Consider the following 25,310-nt stretch of genomic DNA (forward strand, 5'->3'; position numbering starts at 1 on the left):
CCACAAAACACGGCACAGCCAACTGCGGATTGCACATGTTTCATGAAATCGTGCTGGAAAGTTTCCTGAGATCCACAGTTGATACAAAGTCGGTCATCTGACACACACAGAGGACACCTCTTTTGAAAAAGTTAAAGTATTTAATTCTTCGCAGTTTATTTTGTGATTTTCTTCGCTTACAGTATTCCATCAAATATGTTTCCCAGAATGAAAAAGTTCTCCTAGCACAAATACTGTTCAAATTTTCTTTGTGATAAAATTTTCTCTCAGGTATGTACGTTATAAAACTTCCTTATTTGTATTCTTTTGTAAATGTCTTAGGAAGTTACGTCGGTGACGTTCTCCAGAAAATCCTGCTTTCTTCACGGAAGGCGGTAAGGTTTGGTACGTCTGGGGGAATATCATTATTTTGGCGCTCTGGATGCTAATGTATCCCAGTTCACCTGACACTTGCTGCTCCTCTTTGTATGAACTACGTAGAGCCTGCACTTTGGGTTTGACATCCTAAGTGATTTTTTCCCCGGTTGTATTATGTGATACATTTATCTGTTTTTGTTTCTATCGCTGCAGCCCACAACAACCTAATATCCTTGAGATGATAATCCTCCTGTAATGATGCTCCATGAATGAAATTTAACATTTCTTCAAAATACGGGAAAAAAATTGCCTGATTAAACAGTGAGCATGCTCTGACGGATCAGCCGGCAGAGTGATGCTTAACAAACCAAATATAAGTTCGGTTTCCTCGTCCAGCAGACAGCCTTAAAGTACTTTTGATGAAAACTCTCAATAGCACCTTTATTATAAACTAAGATAAGAAGAGAACATGTCGTACTTCAGTACGTCTTTTGCACGTAAAATTTAATTAGGTATACCAATCATCCTCGAAAACAGATCGCCCGATAAAAAATAGCTTCTTTCTCCGGAAATAGCTACAACTGTTTAGGACAAGTGAAGGAACGTTCGCTGTTCCAGCGCTTGTGGTGTGCGGAAGTGTGGTGTTGACGCTCTCGCAGTAGAGAGTACCATTCCGGCGGCATCATGTACGAGCACCAGCCAGATAACTAGTAGCAGGAGGAAGGACGGTGGACGGGCGGAAGAGGCTCTATGGATTACGATTGCCCGTTCCTGTAGTTAGCCCTGGCCCCACAAGGTACTACCGTCTTCAACAACAGCAGCAGTTCCGGCAACACAGATTCGTCGTCGGCTCCGAGTTTCGTCGCACGCACAGCGCTGATGTAAGACTGTTCATTGGTAGAAAGTATTAACGGCTAACCCAGCACCACAACTCAATGTGATTTGATTAATGAACTTTATATAAATAATAGTCAGTTGAATTCAGGGCGATTGTGTCCTCATTGCCCCCAAACATTGTTACCAAGCAGGGTCCTTGTTCCCTTTTTTTCCGTATATCCTAACCGAAGTTTGAGAATCTATCACTGGAAAAAAATAAAAAAAAATGGCTCTGAGCACTATGGAACTTAATTTCTGAGGTCATCAGTCCCCTAGAACTTACAACTACTTAAACCTAACTAACCTAAGGACATCACACACATCCATGCCCGAGGCAGGATTCGAACCTGCACACGTAGCGATCGCGCGGTTCCAGACTGTAGCGTCTAGAACAGCTCGGCCACTCCGGCCGGCGAAAAATCCAAATATAAAGAAAATGCACAAATTAAGAATGCGGAAGTTTTATTTATTTTACATATAGCTTGGAGCACATGGCTGTTTGGTTTGGTACGTATTCTAGTATTTAATTCTGTTCAAGTCAGTAAAAGAAAAAAAGGCTCAGTTGTTCGGAGAATAATACGAAATCCAATTTGAAAATTAAGTAACTGCAAAGTAAAAAGTGCTTGCCTTTCTCTAAATTTCTTTGATGACGTTGTGTTGAGGCCTCTGAAAGTCATTGTTCACGTAACGAAGTTCAATACTAACATACAGTTTAAGTGGATATTTTCAAATCATTACCCGATTGCCTTTTTCAAAATTTAATGACAAACTTAACGTAAAAGTGACTTCTCAGTTTTCTTTATCATTACATACTCACTTAAAATTAGTGTCAAAAAACGTGACAACCTTCAGTTGCCACGTCAGTGTTTAATAATAAATATTTTTCTTTCGCATCATTTTGGATGTAAATCGCCCTAGTGGGCTGGCGACCGTAATTATTCCCTTTTCGTTCATTAGTGTAACTTTTGGATTCATGATCAGTGGTACCCCTTTTCTGTCCAGTGTTGCTCGTGAGTGAATGCACAAAATAACTTTCATTTTTCCAAATTGTAGCTCCGTTCGGTTTAATTACTTTTTTTTTGTTTTTAGTACACTTTTCTATCAGAAAGATCGGTTGCACACTTTCCCCCTACTTATCGGTATTACTTCGTTGGGAAAGATAGCCTTATCCTATTAGAAAAATTCCATTAGGTATACACGCGATCGACAGCCATATTTTATATCGCAAACAGGACAGGTCGATTAGTAAGGGGGAGGTTACAAACTGACACTGTTACACAAACTACCCTCCGCCACACACCGTAAGGTGGCTCGCGGATTACAGGTGTAGATGTAGATGAGACGGTCGTGTTGCCCCGCGCTTGAAACGGTCAGCGTGCCGAACCGGCATTCTAAAGCTGAGGCCAGCCATCGCCATCGCGGCCCGCAGCCTTGGGCGCCTTCCAGACAATAAGGATTTTGTTGCCAGCCTCCGACTTGCATCATTTCGTCCTTGGTATTCTCCGATAATGACATACGAAAAACAGGTCTCGAACAAAAGGAAGGGGGGAGAAATTTTGTAACGGAGCTGCCTGGCCTGCAGTGTTTTCGTTTCGAGACCTAGAAGTATGTCCCAATAGTGCGAACAGGTACGAGCGCTGCCTTATCACTCCAAGGCGGTACTGACCGCAGCGGACGGGTTAAACAAGAGACGGTTGAGCTATGGCGAGCTCGCTGCGGTAACTCCGCGCGTAAGGGAGAACCAGAGCCTTAGCAACGCGTGGCTATCCTCGCAAGCGTGTCCCGGACAGTAACTTATCTACTTTCTTCAAACATTCCGAATATTCTTCGCGTAGAAAGTCGATGCCAAGTATCTTAATGTTTTTGTGCACTTACACCACTGGCCATTAAAATTTCTACAGAGGGAAGAAATGCAGATGATAAACGGGTATTCATTGGACAAATACTGTATATTATACTAGAACTGACATGTGATTATATTTTCACGGAATTTGGGTCCATACATCCTGAGAAATCAGTACCAAGAACAATCACATCTGGCCATAATAACGGCCTGGATACGCCTGGGCATTGAGTCAAACAGAGCTTGGATGGCGTGTACAGGTACAGCTGCCCACGCGGCTTCGACACGATACCACAGTTCATCAGGAATAGTGACTGGCGTATTGTGACGAGCCAGTTGCCCGGCCACGATTGACCTGACGTTTTCAATTGGCCAGAGATCTGGAGAATGTGCTGGCCAGGGCAGCAGTCGAACATTCTCTGTATCCAGAAAGGCCCGTACAGGACCTGCAACATGCGGTCGTGCATTATTCTGCTGAAATGCGGGGTTTCGCAGGGATCGAATGAAGGGTAGAGCCACGGGTCGTAACACATCTGAAATGCAGCGTTCACTGTTCAAAGTGCCGTCAATGCGAACAAGAGGTGACCGAGACGTGTAACCAATGGCACCCCATATCATCACGCCGGGTGATACGCCGCTATGGCGATGACGAATACACGCTTCCGATGTGCGTTCACCGCGATGTCGCCAAACACGGATGCGACCATCATGATCCTGTCAACAGAACCTGGATTCATCCGAAAAAATGACGTTTTGCCATTCGTGCACCCAGGTTCGTCGTTGAGTACACCGTCGCAGGCGCTCCTGTCTGTGATGTAGCGTCAAGCGCAACCGCAGCCATGGTCTTCGAGCTGATAGTCCATGCTGCTGCAAACGTCGTCGAACTGTTCGTGCAGATGGTTGTTCTCTTGCAAACGTCCCCATCTGTTGACTCAGGGATCGAGACGTGACTGCACGATCCGTTACAGCCATGCGGATAAGATGCCTATTATCTGGACTGGTAGTGATACGAGCCCGTTGGGATCCAGCATGGCGTTCCGTATTACCCTCCTGAACCCACCGATTCCATATTCTGCTATCAGTCATTGGATCTCGACCAACGGGAGCAGCAGTATCACGATACGATAAACCGCAATCGCGATAGGCTACAATGGGACCTTTATCAAAGTCGGAAACGTGATGGTACGCATTTCTCCTCCTTACACGAGGCATCACAACAACGTTTCACCAGGCAACGCCTGTCAACTGCTGTTTGTGTATCAGAAATCGGTTGGAAACTTTCCTCATGTCAGCACGTTGTAGGTGTCGCCACCGGCGCCAACTTTGTGTGAATGCTCTGAAAAGCTAATCATTTGCACATCACAGCATCTTCTTCCTGTCGGTTAAATTTCGCGTCTGTAGAAAGTCATCTTCGTGGTGTAGCAATTTTAATGGTCAGTAGTGTACATTTAAGGAGGGACGCATCATAAAATACACGAGTACATAGAAACCAATTTTTGATAGATAATTGAACCAAATTTTGCACATGTTTATCATTATGTTACTGTCTAAAACCTGATTTTTTAAAAATTTTTGTCAAATGTTTTGTTCTGGACGTTGCTGGGTACTTTTAGAATACGTACTGTCACATGAGGAACATTTTCTCAAGTGTTCCTTATCACTTTCAGAAAGGAGTAGATTATCTTAGAAATTGGATAAACAAATCTGTGTACCAGTTTTTTGCCATCAGTCTTAGAACTCTGACGTCATTTTTTTAATTCATTTGTATGACACACAGCAGTTTTTATTTCAAATACATTTAAATAAATCTGACAGTAACGCACTTTGAAACGTTTTGTCCCACAGGAAGTTGTCTTATAGTATATACAAAACCTGTACCAAATTTCACCATTTTATCTGCCAAAGGTTCTGTAGAAAATGTTCACTAAACACTGAAAAAATGAAAGTTGCAGGAAATGCAGAATGCATTGATGCCGGAAACAAGTGTCTTAATGTTGGCCATGACCATTCATTTGGTCTTTTTGGCCTTCATGTAACTGTTTTCTTCTAGCCTGATCCTTCTGGCCTTCTGGCGAGCCCTTTTGGCACTATCCTTCACTGGCACTTCAGAACTGACAATATCCACATCATCTGTCTTCTTCAGTGGGTTTTCAGTGCAGCAAACAGCATCAAATCCTGCTCTCATAAAGGTCCTGATGTTTCAGTAATACAGTCATTGAACACCAGACAAGCATCATATGAGGAAAAAATGGTTCAAATGGCTCTGAACACTATGGGACTTAACATGTCAGGTCATCAGTCCCCTAGAACTTAGAACTACTTAAGCCTAACTAACCTAAGGACATCACAGACATCCATACCCGAGGCAGGATTCGAACCTGCGACCGTAACGGTCGCGCAGTTCCAGACTGTAGCGCCTAGAACCGCTCGGTCACAGCGGCTGGCATCCTATGAAGAAATTTTAACAACAGTAGAAAAGCAAAATGTTGTCTTGGGGCGTCACTTGTAGATGACATACATGAAATGTATTCGCACTTGCGAATATGGACAACCATCAGCTGTATAATGGAACGACGAGAATAAAAAATTAAGCTGCACCCGGATACGAACCTGGATTTTCCGTTTATCGCGAGCGGTCGTCTTACAATTTTTTAATTTTATTTATTCCACAAAAACAGTAACAAAAATGACTACAGTGAAATGACATAAATAAGGTGACAGATATCTGCAGTCATAAATTACAGCATTCAAAGAATGAGTCTTTAGCAGTAGCACAATTTAGCACCTTCACTGTCAGCTTCAACTGGTGGCAGTTCAGCATGCACATTTTGTTCTTCTGCAGTCTGAGGTTCCTAATCATCATTTCCCAAACCCAAATTAATCATTCAGTAAATCCTTGATGTGTGTTCCTTCCAGGGTAAATTACGTGGACAGAAGAGCAGTCCCGAACAGCGACATCGCAAAGTCCTGCACTGCCTTGTTATTTTTGTCAGTTCCAGCCTTCTAAACGCATCCTTAAGGAGTTCAAGATCTTCATTTATATCAGACACCAGATGTTTGTCGCCATATTCTTGTATCTGCTGTACTACTAATTTATTTTTCATGTGTGACTTGCAGGTGAGGTTAGGGTCGGTAACGTGACCCAACCGATTCCCTCTCTACTAGGAATCCAGTTCCTAACATATACCCATTCTGTTGAAGACAATTCGGAGCATGTTACCATATTTCTTAATGTGATTCTGATATCTGGGTATTTTCTCGAAGTCATTTTCCATATACATCTTGTATTCAATATGTTTTTGCCCACTGCACCCCTGATCTGTTATAGTTCCTCTGTCAAAGACATGCAGGGGTGTACATGCACCAATCATAAATCCACTCCACACCATCAAACCATCACCTCCATACAGGTCTCTTTCAAGGACATTAAGGGGTTGGTATCTAGTTCCTGGTTCACGCCAGATAAAACCCGGCGAGAATCACTGTTCAGACTATATATAGACTCGTCCGTGAACATAACCTGGGACCACTGTTCCAATGACTATGTACTGTGTTCTTGACACCAGGCTTTACAGGCTCTCCTGTGCCCAGGGGTAAGTGGAATGCACCTTGCAGGTCTCCGGGCGAATAAACCATGTCTGTTCAGTCGTCTGTAGACTGTGTGTCTGGCGACAACAGTTCCACTGGCTGCAGTAAGGTCCCGAGCAAGGCTACCTGCAGTATTCCGTGGCCGTCTGTGGGCACTGATGGTGAGATATCGGTCTTCTTGTGGTGTTGTACACTGTGGACGTCCCGTACTGTAGCGCCTGGACACGTTTACTGTCTGTTGGAATCGTTGCCATAATCTTGAGATCATTCTTTGTGGCACACGGAGGGCCCGTGCTACGACCTGCTGTGTTTGACCAGCCTCCAGTCGCCCTAGTATTCTACCCCTCACAACGTCATCAATATGTTTTCTTTGAGCCATTTTCAACACACAGTCACCACTAGTACGTCTGACAACGTCTGCACACTTACTCGCTGCATCATACTCTGGCGTGCACCAACACACCTCTGCGTATGTGGACTGCTGCCAGCGCCACCGTGCGACGACCGCAGGCCAAATGCACCGCGTGGTCATATCCAGAGGTGATTTAAACCCGCAAACCGCCCACCAGAGCGTTGTTTCACCATTTATTAGCATTATCCTTAATTTATGAGCTTGGGTGTATTTATGGCCACCCACTGCCCCCCCATCCCCTCCCCCAATACCAGCATGGCTACAATCACCAACTTTTATGGTCACTACTGGATTTTTTCGAGGTGATAACTGTAATTTTACGACTACTCGTCATACTGTAGGGGACGGATAGGGTATGGATGGGAAAAACCGACCAGCTGAAACCCATAGCGGGATTTTAGTTCTGAATAAACCCTTTAAAAAAAAAAAAAAAAGAAAGAGTAATTTTTATTCATGAAATCTGCATTGGTTTGAAAAAGTGGTTATTATAGAAAATGACGAAAGCGGTCTGTGCTATTTTAATGACAATGCCAACATAAATCAACGGCAAACACATGTCATAAGAATTGGTACAACATTGCTGAGACAATAATTACCTCTTTGCTGTGTTTCTTGGCTTAAGGAAAACGTGTACGTGCAGCGTGAAAGACTTCTGCACATGGTCTATGTCGTAGTTTCTCGCTGTCGGTGCCGGACATTCATTGTATTGCAGAATGACACCAACCCTAGTCTGCAAATATTTTTACGAAATGATGTAGCAGTGAACAACAATGCTTCATTTGCTTTAAAAGATTAAAGTTTGTCTGCCAGAGGAAGGAAATTATGGTAAAGTAAGTAAATTGAAAACTTAACAACAATTCATTCATAGTATACAACAAAAATAGAAAGTAAGTAACCTGCTGCCTGTATCTACATAATGTGCCTTTATCTGCTTGTAGCCGTGAAAAACGGGCAAATCAACAAAGAAAACAGAGATCTTCGACCTCAGTTTTCACCCTTTAACACTGACTATTCATAATGCCCAAAAAGTGGTGTTATCCTCGATTACAACTTGATTTTTGAACTGAGTTTCAAAATAATTAGAATTAATTGGAGAATACTAGTGATGTTTCGTAGTATTCGACCACTCATCACTTTGCAGGAAAAGCAGCGAACGGTGGACAGATTAACTTTTCTTTTATCTGCCTATTTAATTTAATATTTTGGTTCCGTGCATCTTGAAACTGCTAGAGACATAATTTTTCAATCTTTGAAAGTTGCACAGGCCACACCAACATACAAGAAAGATAGTAGGAGTAATATACTAAATTACAGGCCCTTTACATTATGTAGCAGGATTTTGGAACATATATTGTGTTCGAAGATCATGAATTACCTCGAAGGACACAGTCTATTTTCACACAGTCAACAAGGATTTAGGAAACATCGTTCTTGTGAAAGACATGTTGTTCTTTACTCACACGAAGTGCTGAGTGTTACTGACAAGGGGTTTCAAATTGATTCCGTACTTCTAGATTTCCAGAAAGGTTTTGACACTGTACCACGCAAGCGGCTTATAGTGAAATTGCGTGCTTGTGGAATATCGTCTCAGTTACGTGATTGGAGTCGTGATATCATGTCAGAGAGGTGACAATTCGTAGTAGCTGACGGAAAATCATCGAGTAAATACAGAAGCGATTTGTGGCGTTCCCCAAGGTAGAGTTATAGGTGGTGGTGGTTGTTGGGATGTTTAAGGGGGACTCCCTTTGCTGTTACTTACGTATATAAACGTTTTAGGAGACAATCTGAGGAGCCGTCTTTGGTTGTTCGTAGGTGACGCTGTGCTTTATCTAGTAGTAAAGTCATCACAAGATCAAAACAATTTAGAAACGATAATTGGCAATTGACTCTAAATAACGAAAAGTGTGAAGTCATCCAGATGAGTGCTAAAAGGAATCCGTTAAACTACGGTTACACGATAAACCAGTCAAATCTAAAGGCCGTAAGTTCAACTAAATACCTATGAATTACAATTGTTGTTGTTGTTGTTGTCTTCAGTCCTGAGACTGGTTTGATGCAGCTCTCCACGCTACTCTATCCTGTGCAGGCTTCTTCATCTCCCAGTACTTACTGCAACCTACATCCTTCTGAATCTGCTTAGTGTATTCGTCTCTTGGTCTCCCTTTACGCTTTTTACCCTCCACGCTGCCCTCCAATACTAAATTGGTGATCCCTTGATGCCTCAGAACATGTCCTACCAACCGGTCCCTTCTTATTGTCAAGTTGTGCCACAAACTCCTCTTTTCCCCAATCCTATTCAATACCTCCTCATTAGTTATGTGATCTACCCATCTAATTTTCAGCATTCTTCTGTAGCACTACATTTCGAAAGCTTCTATTCTCTTCTTGTCGAAACTATATATCGTCCATGTTTCACTTCCATACATGGCTACACTCCATACAAATACTTTCAGAAACGACTTCCTCACGCTTAAATCTATACCAGATGTTAACAAATTTCTCTTCATCAGAAACACTTTCCTTGCCATTGCCAGTCTACATTTTATATCCTCTCTACTTCGACCATCGTCAGTTATTTTGCTCCCCAAATAGCAAAACTCCGTTACTACTTCAAGTGTCTCATTTCCTAATCTAATTCCCTTAGCATCAACCGATTTAATTCGACTACATTCCATTATCCTCGTTTTCCTTTTGTTGATGTTCATCTTATATCCTCCTTTCAAGACACTGTCCATTCCCTTCAACAGCTCTTCCCCAAGTCCTTTGCTCTCTCTGACAGAATTACAATGTCATCGGCGAACCTCAACGTTTTTATTTCTTCTCCATGGACTTTAATACCTACTCCGAATTTTTCTTTTGTTTCCTTTACTGCTTGCTCAATCTACAGATTGAATAACATCGGGGACAGGCTACAACCCTGTCTCACTCCCTTCCCAACCGCTGCTTCCCTTTCATGCCCCTCGACTCTTATAACTGCCATCTGGTTTCTGTACAAATTGTAAATAGCCTTTCGCTCCCTGTATTTTACCCCTGCCACCTTCAGAATTTGAAATTGAGTATTCCAGTCAACATTGGCAAAAGCTTTCTCTAACTCAACAAATGCTAGAAATGTAGGTTTGCCTTTCTTTAATCTATTTTCTAAGATAAGTCGTAGGGTCAGTATTACCTCACGTGTTCCAACATTTCTGCGGAATCCAAACTGATCTTCGCCGAGGTCGGCTTCTACCAGTTTTTCCATTCGTCTGTAAAGCATTCGCGTTAATATTTTGCAGCTGTGACTTATTAAACTGATAGTTCGGTAATTTTCACATCTGTCAACACCTGCTTTCTTTGGGATTGGAATTATAATATTCTTCTTGAAGTCTGAGGGTATTTCGCCTGTCTCACACATCTTGCTCACCAGATGGTAGAGTTTTGTCAGGACTGGCTCTCCCAAGGCCGTCAGTAGTTCTAATGGAATGTTGTCTACTCCTGGGGCCTTGTTTCGATTCAGGTCTTTCAGTGCTCTGTCAAACTCTTCACGCAGTATTATATCTCCCATTTCATCTTCATCTACATCCTCTTCCATTTCCATAATATTGTCCTCAAGTACATCGCCCTTGTATAGACCCTCTATATACTCCTTTCACCTTTCTGATTTCCCTTTTTTGCTTAGAACTGGGTTTCCATCTGAGCTCTTGATATTCGTACAAGTGGTTCTCCTTTCTCCAAAGGTCTCTTTAATTTTACTGTAGGCAGTATCTATCTTAACCCTAGTGAGATAAGCCTCTACATCCTTACATTTGTCCTCTAGCCACCCCTGCTTAGCCATTGTGCACTTCCTGTCGATCTCATTTTTGCGACGTTTGTATTCTTTTTTGCCTACTTCATTTACTGCATTTTTATATTTTCTCCTTTCATCAATTAAATTCAATATATCTTCTGTTATCCAAGGATTTCTACTAGCCCTCGTCTTTTTACCTACTTGATCCTCTGCTGCCTTCACTCCTTCATCCCTCAGAGCTACCCATTCTTCTTCAACTGTATTTCTTTCCCCCATTCCTGTCAATTGCTCTCTTATGCTCTCCCTGAAACTCTGTACAACCTCTGGTTTAGTCAGTTTATCCAGGTCCCATCTCCTTAAATTCCCACCTTTTTGCAGTTCTTCAGTTTTAATCTACAGTTCATAACCAATAGATTGTGGTTAGAGTCCACATCTGCCCCTGGAAATGTCTTACAATTTAAAACCTGGTTCCTAAATCTCTGTCTTACCATTATATAATCTATCTGATACCTTCTAGTATCTCCAGGATTCTTCCATGTATACAACCTTCTTTTATGATTCTTGAACCAAGTGTTAACTATGATTAAGTTATGCTCTGTGCAAAATTCTACCAAACGGCTTCCTCTTTCATTTCTCTCCCCCAATCCATATTCACCCACTATGCTTCCTTCTCTCCCTTTTCCTATTCTCGAATTCCAGTCACCCATGACTATTAAATTTTCGCCTCCCTTCACTACCCGAATAATTTCTTTTATGTCGTCATACATTTCATCAATTTATTCATCATCTGCAGAGCTAGTTGGCATATATACTTGTACTACTGTAGTAGGCAAAGGCTTCGTGTCTATCTTGGCCACAATAATGCGTTCACTATGCTGTTTGTAGTAGCTTACCCGCGCTCCTATTTTTTTATTCATTATTAAACCTACTCCTGCATTACCCCGATTTTGTATTTATAACCCTGTATTCACCTGACCAAAAGTCTTGTTCCTCCTGCCACCGAACTTCACTAATTCCCACTATATCTAACTTCAACCTATCCATTTCCCTTTTTAAATTTTCTAACCTACCTGCCCGATTAAGGGAACTGACATTCCACGCTCCGTTCCGTAGAACGCCGGATTTCTTTCTCCTGATAACGACGTCCTCTTGAGTAGTCCCCGCCCGGAGATCCGAATGGGGGACTATTTTACCTCCGGAATATTTTAACCAAGAGGACGCTATCATCATTTAACCATACAGTAAAGCCGCATGCCTTCGGGAAAAATTACGGCTGTAGTTTCCCCTTGCTTTCAGCCGTTCGCAGTACCAGCACAGCAAGGCCGTTTTGGTTAGTGTTGCAAGGCCAGATCAGTCAATCATCCAGACTGTTGCCCCTGCAACTACTGAAAAGGCTGCTGCCCCTCTTCAGGAACCACACGTTTGTCTGGCCTCTCAACAGATACCCCTCGGTTGTGGTTGCACCTACGGTACGGCTATCTGTATCGCTGAGGCACGCAAGCCTCCCCACCAGCGGCAAGGTCCATGGTTCATGGGGGTAGGCTGGAAGGAACACATAGAAAATGTTGTGGGGAAGGCTAAGCGAAGACTACGTTTCATTGGCAGGACTTGCACCCGGCGAACGGTCTACCCTACGGAAGACCCTAGTCCCACGATATTTGCATTTATTGGCAGGACACTGTGAAAATGTAACAGCTCCACGAAGAGTACTGCCTACAGTACACTTGTCCGTCCACTTTTAGAATACTGCTGCGTGGTGTGGGATGCTTACCAGATAAGATTAACGGAGCACATCAAGACAGTTCAAAGAAAGACAGTTCAAAGAAAGGCAGCACGTTTTGTATTATCGCGAAATAGGGAGACAGTGTCACTGAAATGAAGAGGATTTGGGGTGTATATGACCTATGTTAGAAGAAAGATTAAGGAAAGGCAAACCTACGTTTCTAGCATTTGCAGACTTAGAGAAAGCTTTTGAGAAAGTTGACTGGAAAACTCTCTTTCAAATTCTGAAAGTGGCAGGGAGCGAAAGGCTATTTACAATCTGTACAGAAACCAGATGGCAGTTATAAGAGTCGAGGGATATGAAAGGGAAGCAGTGGTTGGGAAGGGAGTGAGACAGGGTTGTAGCCTGTCCCCGATGTTATTCAATCTGTAGATTGAGCAAGCAGTAAAGGAAACAAAAGAAAAATTCGGAGTAGGTATTAAAGTCCATTGAGAAGAAATAAAAAATTTGAGGTTCGCCGATGACATTGTAATTCTGTCAGAGACAGCAAAGGACTTGGAAGAGCAGTTGAATGGAATGGGCAGTGTCTTGAAAGGAGGATATAAGATGAAAATAAACAAAAGCAAAATGAGGATAATGGAATGCAGTCAAATTAAGTCGGGTGATGCTGAGGGAACTAGATTAGGAAATGAGACACTTAAAGTAGTAAAGGAGTTTTGCTATTTGGGGAGCAAAATAACTAATGAAGGCAATGGCAATGGCAACGAAAGCGTTTCTGAAGAAGAAAAATTTGTTAATATCGAATATAGATTTAAGTGTCAGGAAGTCGTTTTTGAAAGTATTTGTATGGAGTGTAGCCATGTATGGAAGTGAAACATGGACGATAAATAGTTTGGACAAGAAGAGAATAGAAGCTTTCGAAATGTGGTGCTACAGAAGAATGCTGAAGATTAGATTGGTAGATCACATAACAGATAAGGAAGTACTGAATAGAATTGGGGAGGAGAGGAGTTTGTGGCGCAACTTGACAAGAAGAAGGGATCGGTTGGTAGGAGTTGTTCTGAGGCATCAAGGGATCACAAATTTAGTATTGGAGGAGGGCAGTGTGGAGGGTAAAAACCGTAGAGGGAGACCAAGAGATGAATAAGAGATGAATACACTAAGCAGATTGAGAAGGATGTAGGATGCAGTAAAGCCGGCCGAAGTGGCCGTGCGGTTAAAGGCGCTGCAGTCTGGAACCGCAAGACCGCTACGGTCGCAGGTTCGAATCCTGCCTCGGGCATGGATGTTTGTGATGTCCTTAGGTTAGTTAGGTTTAATTAGTTCTGAGTTCTAGGGGACTAATGACCTCAGCAGTTGAGTCCCATAGTGCTCAGAGCCATTTTTTTAGGATGCAGTAAGCACTGGGAGATGAAGAAGCTTGCACAGGATAGAGTAGCATGGAGAGCTGCATCAAACCATTCTCTGGACTAAAGACTACAATAACAACATCATTAAAAGAAAGGTGTTTCCCGTTACGGCGCAATCTTCTCAAGAAATTTCAGCCACCAACTTTCTCCTGCGAATGCGAAAATATTTTATTGACATCGACCTCCACAGGGAGACACTATCACCATAATAAAATAAGGCAAATTAGTGTTCGCACGGAAAGATACAAGGTCGTTTTTTCTGCGCGATGTGCGAGTTTGGAATGATAGAGAATTGTTGTGAAGGTGGTTCAAATGGTTCAAATGGCTATGAGTACTATTGGACTTAACTTCTGAGTTCATCAGTCCCCTAGAACTTAGAACTACTTAAACCTGACTAACCTAAGGACATCACACACATCCATGCCCGAGACAGGATTCGAACCTGTGACCGTAGCGGTCGCGCGGTTGCAGACTGTAGCGCCTAGAACCGCTCGGCCACTCCGGCCGGCGAAGGTGGTTCTATGAAACCTCTGCCAGGCACTAAAATGTGATTTGGAGAGTATCGATGTAGATGTAGGTGCAGATGTTTAGTCAGTTTCGACGTTTATTTCATAAATTAAAAACCGAGAAGCAGTTGTTTCAGAAACCGGTTATTTTGAGCGGTTTTGCCAGTCAGGTTAACCTGGCGTGCTAAATATCAGATATAACCGAAAACCGGTCAGTTTCAGCGATAACTGCCGTTCCTAGGACAGGGAGCTCCCCGCGTGACGTAGGCCGAACAGCTGCGCTCGCACGCCACGCGGTAGCAGCCGGCAGAGCGGAGCGGACCGTTAGGAGTGCAGGGCACAGTAGTATGCGGAAGAGGCCGCCGGCCCAGCCCAGCAGCGGCGCGCCGCGGCGCAGCCAGCGCCGCCGCCGCCGCCGCCGCCGCAACCCGTCCGCCCCCGCACGGCCGCGCTCCTCCCACGCGTGGCGCAATGCGGCACCGCCACAGCGACGGCGAGGGCACACGTGCGCAGGCGTGGCTCCGCGGTGGTCCCCGGCCTCCTCTCGCTTCCGGTGCCCACGGCGGCGCAAAAAAAAGCGCGCGCGCGGGAGAGCTGTCCGCCGCTAATATTAGGATACCCTCTCATCGTCCTAAGATTGCGGGGGATAGTCTGTCTGTAAACTCAAGAGCGAGCAGCGCATCTGGTGGGGGAATGGGCCTTTCCCGGAGGAACGCTGCCACCTGCCTACAGGGGCATCCAAAATCTCTTGCCCGTTACCTGTCTAGAGGTGTAGATCCGCGTCCAGTGGTATACGTCGTTTCTGTTCGTGGGATCTTAGTTATCAGTGTCAGTGTGTTAACTTTGTATACTTACCAATGTACTTCGATATCCGGAAGTGATGGATAATGGTCTACACTACTGGGCATTAAAATTGCTACACCACAAAGATGACGTGCTACAGACGCGAAATTTAGCCGACAGGAAGAAGAGGCTGTGATGTGCAAATGATTAGCTTCTCAGAGTATTCACACAAGGTTGGCGCCGGTGGCGACACATACAACGTGCTGACATGAGCAAAGTTTCCAACCGATTTCTCATACGCAAACAGCGTTGTCTGGTGAAACGTTGTTGTGATGCCTCGTGTAAGGAGGAGAAATGCGTACCATCACGTTTCCGACTTTGATAAAGGTCCGATTGTAGCCTATCGCGATTGCGGTTTATCGTATCGCGACATTGCTGCTCGCGTTGGTCGAGATCCAATGACTGATAGCAGAATATGGAATCGGTGGGTTCAGGAGGGTAATACGGAACGCCGTGCTGGATCCCAACGGCCTCGTATCACTAGCAGTCGAGATGACAGGCATCTTATACGCGTGGCTGTAACGGATCGTGCAGTCACGTCTCGATCCCTGAGTCAACAGATGGGGACGTTTGCAAGAGAATAACCATCTGCGCGAACTGTTCGACGACGTTTGCAGCAGCATGGACTATCAGCTCGAAGACCATGGCTGCGGTTGCCCTTGACGCTACATCACAGACAGGAGCGCCTGCGATGGTGTACTCAACGACGAACCTGGGTGCACGAATGGCACAACGTCATTTTTTCGGATAAATCCAGGTTCTGTTGACAGGATCATGATGGTCGCATCCGTGTTTGGCGACATCGCGGTGAACGCACATCGGAAGCGTGTATTCGTCATCGCCATATTGGCGTATCACCCGGCGTGATGGTATGGGGTGCCATTGGTTACACGTCTCGGTACCCTCTTGTTCGCATTAACAGCACTTCGAACAGTGGACGTTACATTTCAGGTGTGTTTCGACCCGTCGCTCTACCCTTCATTCGATCTCTGCGAAACCCTACATTTCAGCAGGATAATGAACGACCGCATGTTGCTGGTCCTGTACGGGCCTTTCTGGATACAGAAAATGATCGACTGCTGCCCTGGCCACCACATTCTCCTGGTCTCTCACCAATTGAAAATTTCTGGTCAATGGTGTCGGAGCAACTGGCTCGTCAGAATACGCCAGTCACTACTCTTGGTGAACTGTGTTATCGTGTTGAAGCTGCATGGGCAGCTGTACCTGTACACGCCATCCAAGCTCTGTTTGAATCAATGGCCAGGCGTCTCAAGGCCGTTATTACGGCCAGAGGTGGTTGTTCTGGGTACTGATTTCTCAGGATCTATGCACCCAAATTGCGTGAAAATGTAATCACATGTCAGTTCTAGTATAATATATTTGTCCAATGAATACCCGTTTATCATCTGCATTTCTTCTTGCTGTAGCAATTTTAATGGCCAGTAGTGTATGTCCTGTCTCGCACAGGCGCGGCGTTAGTGGTCTCGGCAACGGACGTTTGCATCTGTATCTACATCTACATCTACATCTCTGCTCTGCAAACCACTGTGAAGTGCACGGTAGAGGGTACGACAATGCATTACTCTAATCGTGTCCTCACGATCCCTATGTGACCGATACGTAAAGGGTTGTAGTATATTTGTAGGTCATCGTTTAAAGCCGGTTCTTGAAACTTTGTTAAAAAACTCTATCCGTATAATTTACGTCTATCTTCTAGAGTCTATCAGTTCAGTGTCTACAGCACCACTGTAACCCTCTCTCACGGGTCAAACAAATCTGTGATCATTCGTGCTACTCTTCTCTGTGCACGGTTTATATCCCCTGTTACTCCTGTCTGGTTACTGGTCCTACACACTTGAGCAATATTTTAGTGTGGCCCACACGAGTGGTTTGTAAACAGTCTTCTTTGTAGATTGATTGCAGTTCCACAGTATTCTACAGACAAACCGAAGTCCACCACCTGCTTTACCCACCACTTGGCCTATGTGATTGTTCCATTGCATATCCCTACAAAGTGTTACATCCAGGTATTTGTATGAGTTGACCGATTCCATCCCTACAAAGTGTTACATCCAGGTATTTGTATGAGTTGACCGATTCCAACTGTGACTCACTGTTATTACTAGGTCTACAACTTTGCCTCCGTCGTTTGGCAATAGACGGCAGTAGCGGCAAGTGGAGTTCGGGTGGTTGGTCACAGGTGTAATAGAATAAGCTTAGGCATCAGTAAACATAATGCCATAAAAATATTAGTCGATTTGTGATTGCATCGTAAGGTTATTCTCGATTAAGTATGTCAACTTACGTATCCATTTCTCGCCATTTGCTGGAAGTTTTAATTTTCTATTTTAACATGAAGAAATCTGCTACTGTTGCTTTTAAAATGCTGGGTAAGACCAATGGTGAGGGAACTATTAGTGGAAGAACGTGCAGAGAATGTTTTCAACACCTTAAGTACGGTGATTTTGATGTCGAAGACCGGCATGGCGGTGGAAGACAGAACGTTTTCGCAGCTACTGAAACAGACGAAAACAGTCACAGGACATCATTATCGAAAGCAATTGATGCGTTTGACCCCAATACTGAAACACAAACGGCCACAATAAGGTGATAAAAACGTAAAGGTAATTTTGCAGCAGGTCAGTGCTCGACCCCATGTCGCAAAACCCGTCAAAATATACATGGAAACGTTGAAATTAGAAGTCCTATCCCTCCCGCCGTATTCTCCATACGTTGCTCTCTCTGACTACCGCCTCTTTCGATCAGTTGCATACAGTCTGGCTGACCAGCACTTCCCATCATATGAACAAGTGTAAAATTGAATTGATTCATGGATCCCCACAAAAGACGCCCAGTTCTTCCGCCACGGGATTCGTATGCTATCCGAAAGATGGGAGAATGTAGTGGCCAGAAATGGGCAATACTATGAATCGTAGTTTTTTTGTAAGTTTTTCACAACGAAACCTCGAACTTCGAGAAAAAACGGCGGAAGCAAAGTTGTAGACCTAGTATACTCATAGGATACTAAGTATTTTTCGTTTTGTGAAATGCATAATTTTACATTCCTGAACATTTAAAGCAAGATGTCAATCTTTGCAGCACTTTGAAATCCTATCAAGATCGGACTGAATATTTATGCAGTTTCTTGCAGACAGTACTTCACCATAGATACCTGCAGAAAGTCTCAGGTTGCTATTACTATCGTCGTTCGTGTACAGTTTGAATAGCAAGGGTCCCAACACGCTTCACTGGGGCACACCCGAAGTTACTTCGGCATATGACGATGACTCTCCATCCGAGATAACATGCTGCGTGCTCCCTGCCAGAAAATGCTCAATCCAGTCCCTATTTTCACTTGATATCCCGTGTGATAGTGTAACCTCCCCCTTACTAATCGACCTATTCTGCTTGCGATATAAAATATGATCGTGGATCGCGTGTATACCTAATGGAATTTTTCTAATTGGATAAGACTATCTTTCCCGAAGAAGTAATACCGATAAGCAGGGGGAAAGTGTAAAACCGATCTTTCTGATAGAAAAATCTACTAAAAATAGAAAAGTAATTAAACCGAACAGGGCTACAATTTGGAAAAATGAAAGTTATTTTGTGCATTCACTCACGAACAACACTGGACAGAAAAGGGGTACCACTGATCATGAATCCAAAAGTTACACTAATGAACGAAAAGGGAATAATTACGGTCGCCAGTCCACTAGGGCGATTTACATCCAAAATGATGGGAAAGAAAAACATTTATTATTAAACACTGACGTGGCAACTGAAGGTTGTCACGTTTTTTGACACTAATTTTAAGTGAGTATGTAATGATAAAGAAAACTGAGAAGTCACTTTTACGTTAAGTTTGTCATTAAATTTTGAAAATGGCAATCGAGTAATGATTTGATAATATCCACTTAACCTGTATGTTAGTACTGAACTTCGTTATGTGAACAATGACTTTCAGAGACCTCAACACAACGTCATCAAAGAAGTTTAGAGAAAGGCAAGCACTTTTTACTTTGCCGTTAGTTAATTTTCAAATTGTATTTCATATTATTGTCTGAACAACTGAGCCTTTTTTACTGATTTGAACAGAATTAAATACTAGAATACGTACCAAACCAAACAGCCATGTTCTCCAAGCTATATGTAAAATAAATAAAACTTCCGCTCTCTTAATTTGTGCATTTTCTTTAGATTTGGATTTTTTCCAGTGATAGATTCTCAAACTTCGGTTAGCATATAAGGAAAAAAAAGGGAACAAGGACACTGCTTGGTAACAATGTCTGGGGGCAATGAGGACAATCGCCCTGAATTTAACTGACTATTATTTAAATGAAGTTCACTAATCAGATCACATTCAGTTGTGCTGCTGGGTTAGCCATTAATACTTTCTACCAATGAAGAGTCTTATTTCAGTGCTGTGCGTTCGACGAAACTCGGTGCCGACGACGAATCTATGTTGCCGGAACTGCTGCTGTTGTTGAAGACGGTAGCATCTTCTGTGGCCACGGCTAATTACAGGAACGGGCAATCGTAATTAATACAGCCTCTTCCGCCTGTCCACTGTCCTTCCTCCAACTACTAGTCATCTGGCCGGCGCGCGTACATGATGCCGCCGAAATGGTACTCTCTACTGCGAGAGCGTTAACACCGCACTTCCGGACGCTACAAGTGCTGGAACCCGTCTCCCGCTCTCTCTGTGCGCTCTGTGCAACAACCCCCCACCCAAAGATTTTACAACGCACAAGCACTGCTATTATCGTTGCTAGTCGATTCAAATAACAATTCCTTTGGCTTTTTTCCAGAGCTTTTAAGTAAAACACAAATAATTACAATAAAACGTCAACAGACTTCTACCTAAATTTACACATACAGGGAAGCAGTATCCTTACTTATTAAAAGAAAGCATTTAAATTACAAATACACTACTGGCCATTAAAATTGCTACACCATGAAGATGAGGTGCTACAGACGCGAAATTTAACCGACAGGAAGAAGATGATGTGATATGCAAATCATTAGCTTTTCAGAGCATTCACACAAGGTTGGCGCCGGTGGTGACATCTACAATGTGCTGACATGAGGAAAGTTTCCAACCGATTTCTCATACACAAACAGCAGTTGACTGGCATTGACTGGTGAAACGTTGTTGTGATGCCCCGTGTAAGGAGGGGAAATGCGCACCATCACGTTTCCGACATTGATGACGGTCGGGTTGTAGCCTATCGCGATTGCGGTTTATCGTATCGCGATATTGCTGCTTGCGTTGGTCGAGATCCAATGACTGTTAGCAGAATATGGAATCGGTGGGTTCAGGACGGCACTTTGAACAGCGGACGTTACATTTCAGATGTGTTACGACCCTTGGCTCTACCCTTCATTCGATCCCTGCGAAACCCTACATTTCAGCAGGATAATGCACGACCGCATGTTGCTGGTCCTGTACGAGCCTTTCTGGATACAGAAAATGTTCCACTGCTGCCCTGGCCAGCACATTCTCCAGATCTCTCACCAACTGAAAACGTCTGGTCAATGGTGACCGAGCAACTGGCTCGTCACAATACGCCAGTCACTACTCTTGATGAACTGTGGTATCGTGTTTAAGCTGCGTGTGCAGCTATACCTGTACACGCCATCCAACCTCTGTTTGAATCAATGCCCAGGCGTATCAAGGCCGTTATGACGGCCAGAGATGGTTGTTCTGGGTACTGATATCTCAGGATTTTTGCACTCAAATTGCGAGAAAACGTACTCACATGTCAGTTCTAGTATAATATATTTGTCCAATGATACCCGTTTATCATCTGCATTTCTTCTTGGTGTAGCAATTTTAACGGCCAGTAGTGTATGTCCTGTCGCGCAAGTTTCGCATTTAACGGGCTTACCTGCGACCGAGCGTCTCCGCAAGGGCGCGGCGTTAGTGGTCTCGGCAACGGACGTTTGTATCTGTATCTACATCTACATCTCTGTTCTGCAAACCACCATGAATTGCACGGCAGAGGTTACGTCAATGCATTACTCTAATCTTGTCCTCACGATCCCTATGTGACCGATAGGTAAGGAGTTGTAGTTAATTCCTATGACATCGTTTAAAGCAGGTTCTTGAAACTTTGTTAAAAAAACTTACTCGGTATAGTTTACGTCTATCTTCTGGAGTCTATTAGTTCAGTTTGTTCAGAAGCACTGTAACCCTGTCTCACGGGTCAAACAAACCTGTGACCATTCGTGCTACGCTTGTCTGTGTACAGTCTATATCCCCTGTTACTCCTCTCTGGTTACCAGTCCTACACACTTGAGCAATATTTTAGATTGGGCCACACGAGTGGTTTGTTAGCAGACTTCTTTGTAGATTCAAAATGTTCAAATGTGTGTGAATCCCTGACGGACCAAACTGCTGAGGTCATCAGTCCCTAAACTTACACACTACTTAAACTAACTTATGCTAAGAACGACACACACACCCATGCCCGAGGGAGGTCTCGAACCCCCGACGAAAGCTTTGTAGATTGATTGCAGTCGCCCAGTATTCTACCGATAAACCGAAGTCTACCATCTGATTTACACACCAAAAAATGGTTGAAATTGCTCTAAGCTCTATGGGGCTTAACATCTGAGGTCATCAGTCCCATAGACTCAGGACTAAATAAACCTAACTAACCTAAGGTCATCACACACATACATGGCGAGGCAGTATTCGAACCTGTGACTGTAGCAGCAGCGCGGTTCCGGACTGAAGCGCCTAGAACCGCTCGGCCACAGTAGCCGGCTTTACCCACCACTCGGCCTATGTAACTGTTCCATTTCATATCCCTGTAAAGTGTTACATCCAGGGCCGAGCGGTCTAAGGCGCTGCAGTCATGGACTGTGCGGCTGATCCCGGCGGAAGTTCGAGTCCTCCCTCAGGCGTGTGTGTGTGTGTGTTTGTCCTTAGGTTAAGTAGTGTGTAAGCTTAGGGACTGATGACCTTAGCAGTTAACTCCCATAAGATGTCACACACATTTGAACATTTTTGTTACATACAGGTAGTTGTATGAGTTGACCGATTCCAAGTGCGACTCACTGCTATTACACTCATAGGATAGTAAGTTTTTTTCGTTTTGTGAAATGCGCAATTTTACATTCGTGAACATTTAAAGCAAGACGTCAATCTTTGCACCGCTTTGAAATCCTATCAAGATGTGACTGAATAATTATGCAGTTTCTTGCAGACAGTACCTCACCTGCAAAGTCTCACGTTGCTATGACTATCCTCTAAGAAGTCATTCGTGTACAATTTGAATAGCAAGGATCGCAAAACACTTCACTGGGGCACACCCGAAGTTACTTCTTCATATGACGATGACTCTCCATCCGAGATTACATGCTGCGTCCTCCCTGCCAGAAAATCCTCAATCCGGTCCCTATTTTCACTTGACACCTCCGTGTGATAGCACTTTTAACAATAAGAGTAGGTGTGGTTTCAGCTCCCGTTCTCTTTACATTTCTCCTCGTTCGATCGTTCCGTAGCCTTTCTACATTGTGAAACGGAGAAGATGCGAAAACTCGCCTGCAGGGACGGACGCGCGAGAAATCGGGGCCGCGCCCGGGTTCCGGGGCTGTGTTTCGTAAAGCGGGCCGGAACACGGCGGTGAAGCCGAGCGGCGCTGCGGCGATAGTGGGCCAGCCAGCCGCGTCCCGTTGGGCGCCGCCTGGATGGAGGTTGTCGGCCGCGGCGGCGGCGTCCGGGTCAGTTCCGTTACGGGCGGGCAGCGCACCGCGGTGCCATACGTCGCTACCCAGCACGCCGCACCACACCGCAGCACACTGCAGAACACGACTCGCCGTGCCGCCGCCGGTCACGGCCGGGGTCAGTTCGCCGACCACCTCCGCAACTCCGTGTCTCACCGAAACGTGCGCACCCGCCGGTTTCTCCGCGTGACGCACAGATCCACCTCATGCGCCGACGCAGCGATCCAGCTGAGAAAACCGGTTACTGCTAAGTTCTGGGAGTGCCGGCGAACACAGACCGTGGTTCCGAAAGGCAATGGAAGTATTTTATCCCTGCGATAAGTGGAGGAGGAGACTACTGTTTAACGTCCCGTCGACAACGAGGTCATTAGAGACGGAGCACAAGCTCGGATTAGGGAAGGATGGGGAAGGAAATCGGCCGTGCCCTTTCTAAGGAACCATCCCGGAATTTGCCTGAAGCGATTTAGGGAAATCACGGAAAACCTATATCAGGATGGCCGGATGCGGGATTGAACCGTCGTCCTCCCGAATGCGAGTCCAGTGCGCTAACCACTGCGCCACCTCGCTCGGTGCCTGCGATAAGTGAGTGTGCTGTTGTTGTGCTCTTCAGTCCGAAGATTGATTTAAAGCAGCCCTCCGCGTTGGTCTGTCTTGTGTAAGCCTCTTTCATCTCTTAGAAACAATTGATTGCAAAAAGCAAACAGTAAGAATAAAAGCGGTACTGACCCAACGAGGTCATATAGGTACTTCTTCAAGGAACTAGCCATTTTAACTGCGTCGTCACGATACATATATCCGCTAATGAAATTCGTCATAAATAATTGCCGCTCGGAGCGGCCGCGCGGTTTGAGGCATCATGTCACGGACTGCGCGGACTCTCCCGTCGGAGGTTCGAGTCCTCCCTCGGGCATGGGTGTGTGTTGCTCTTTGTATAAGTTAGTTTAAGTTAATTTAAGTACTGTGTAAGTCTAGGGACCAGTGAGCCAAGCAGTTTCGTCCCTTAGGAAGTCACACACATTCCATTCCATTCCATAAATAATTCAGAACTCTCTGAGGAGGACAGTGATCTCCATGTCTACAACACTAGACGGCAAAAATGACCATCATCCACTGTTAAACCTGTCAGTGGCTCAGAAAGTAGTTCAATATACAGCATCAAAAGGTTTTGATCATCTGGCAAATACAGGGTGATTCAAAAAGAATACCACAACTTTAGGAATTTAAAACTCTGCAACGACAAAAACAGAGCTAAGCACTATCTGTCGGCGAATTAAGGGAGCTATAAAGTTTCATTTAGTTGTACATTTGTTCGCTTGAGGCGCTGTTGACTAGGCGTCAGCGTCAGTTGATGCTAAGATGGCGACCGCTCAACAGAAAGCTTTTTGTGTTATTGAGTACGGCAGAAGTGAATCGACGACAGTTGTTCAGCGTGCATTTCGAACGAAGTATGGTGTTAAACCTCCTGATAGGTGGTGTATTAAACGTTGGTATAAACAGTTTACAGAGAATGGGTGTTTGTGCAAAGGGAAAAGTTCTGGACGGCCGACTACAGTATCTGGAGATGTTAGAGAATTGGCTGTTCCCTCAGCTCGAACAAGAAGCACAACAATTCATATTTCAGCAGGATGGAGCGCCACCACATTGGCACTTATCTGTCCGTAACTACCTGAACGTCAACTACCCGAGGCGATGGATCGGCCGCCAGGCAGCCCGTGACAGAGCACTTCATCACTGGCCTCCAAGAAGCCCTGATCTTACCCCCTGCGATTTTTTCTTATGGGGGTATGTTAAGGATATGGTGTTTCGGCCACCTCTCCCAGCCACCATTGATGATTTGAAACGAGAAATAACAGCAGCTATCCAAACTGTTACGCCTGATGTGCTACAGAGCGTGTGGAACGAGTTGGAGTATCGGGTTGATATTGCTCGAGTGTCTGGAGGGGGCCATATTGAACATCTCTGAACTTGTTTTTGAGTGAAAAAAAAACTTTTTAAATACTCTTTGTAATGATGTATAACAGAAGGTTATATTATGTTTCTTTCATTAAATACACATTTTTAAAGTTGTGGTATTCTTTTTGAATCACCCTGTAATATACACTGAAGAGCCAAAAGAAACTGGAACAGCTGCCTAATATCGTCAAGGGCCCCCTCGAGCACGAACAAGTGCCGCAGCACGACGTGGCATGGACCCGACTAAACTCTGGAGTAGCGCTGCAGGGAACTGACATGAATACTTCAGGGATGTCCATAAAT

The sequence above is a fragment of the Schistocerca cancellata genome, chromosome 2, assembly GCF_023864275.1.
Source record: "Schistocerca cancellata isolate TAMUIC-IGC-003103 chromosome 2, iqSchCanc2.1, whole genome shotgun sequence".
Taxonomy (NCBI): Eukaryota; Metazoa; Arthropoda; class Insecta; order Orthoptera; family Acrididae; genus Schistocerca; species Schistocerca cancellata.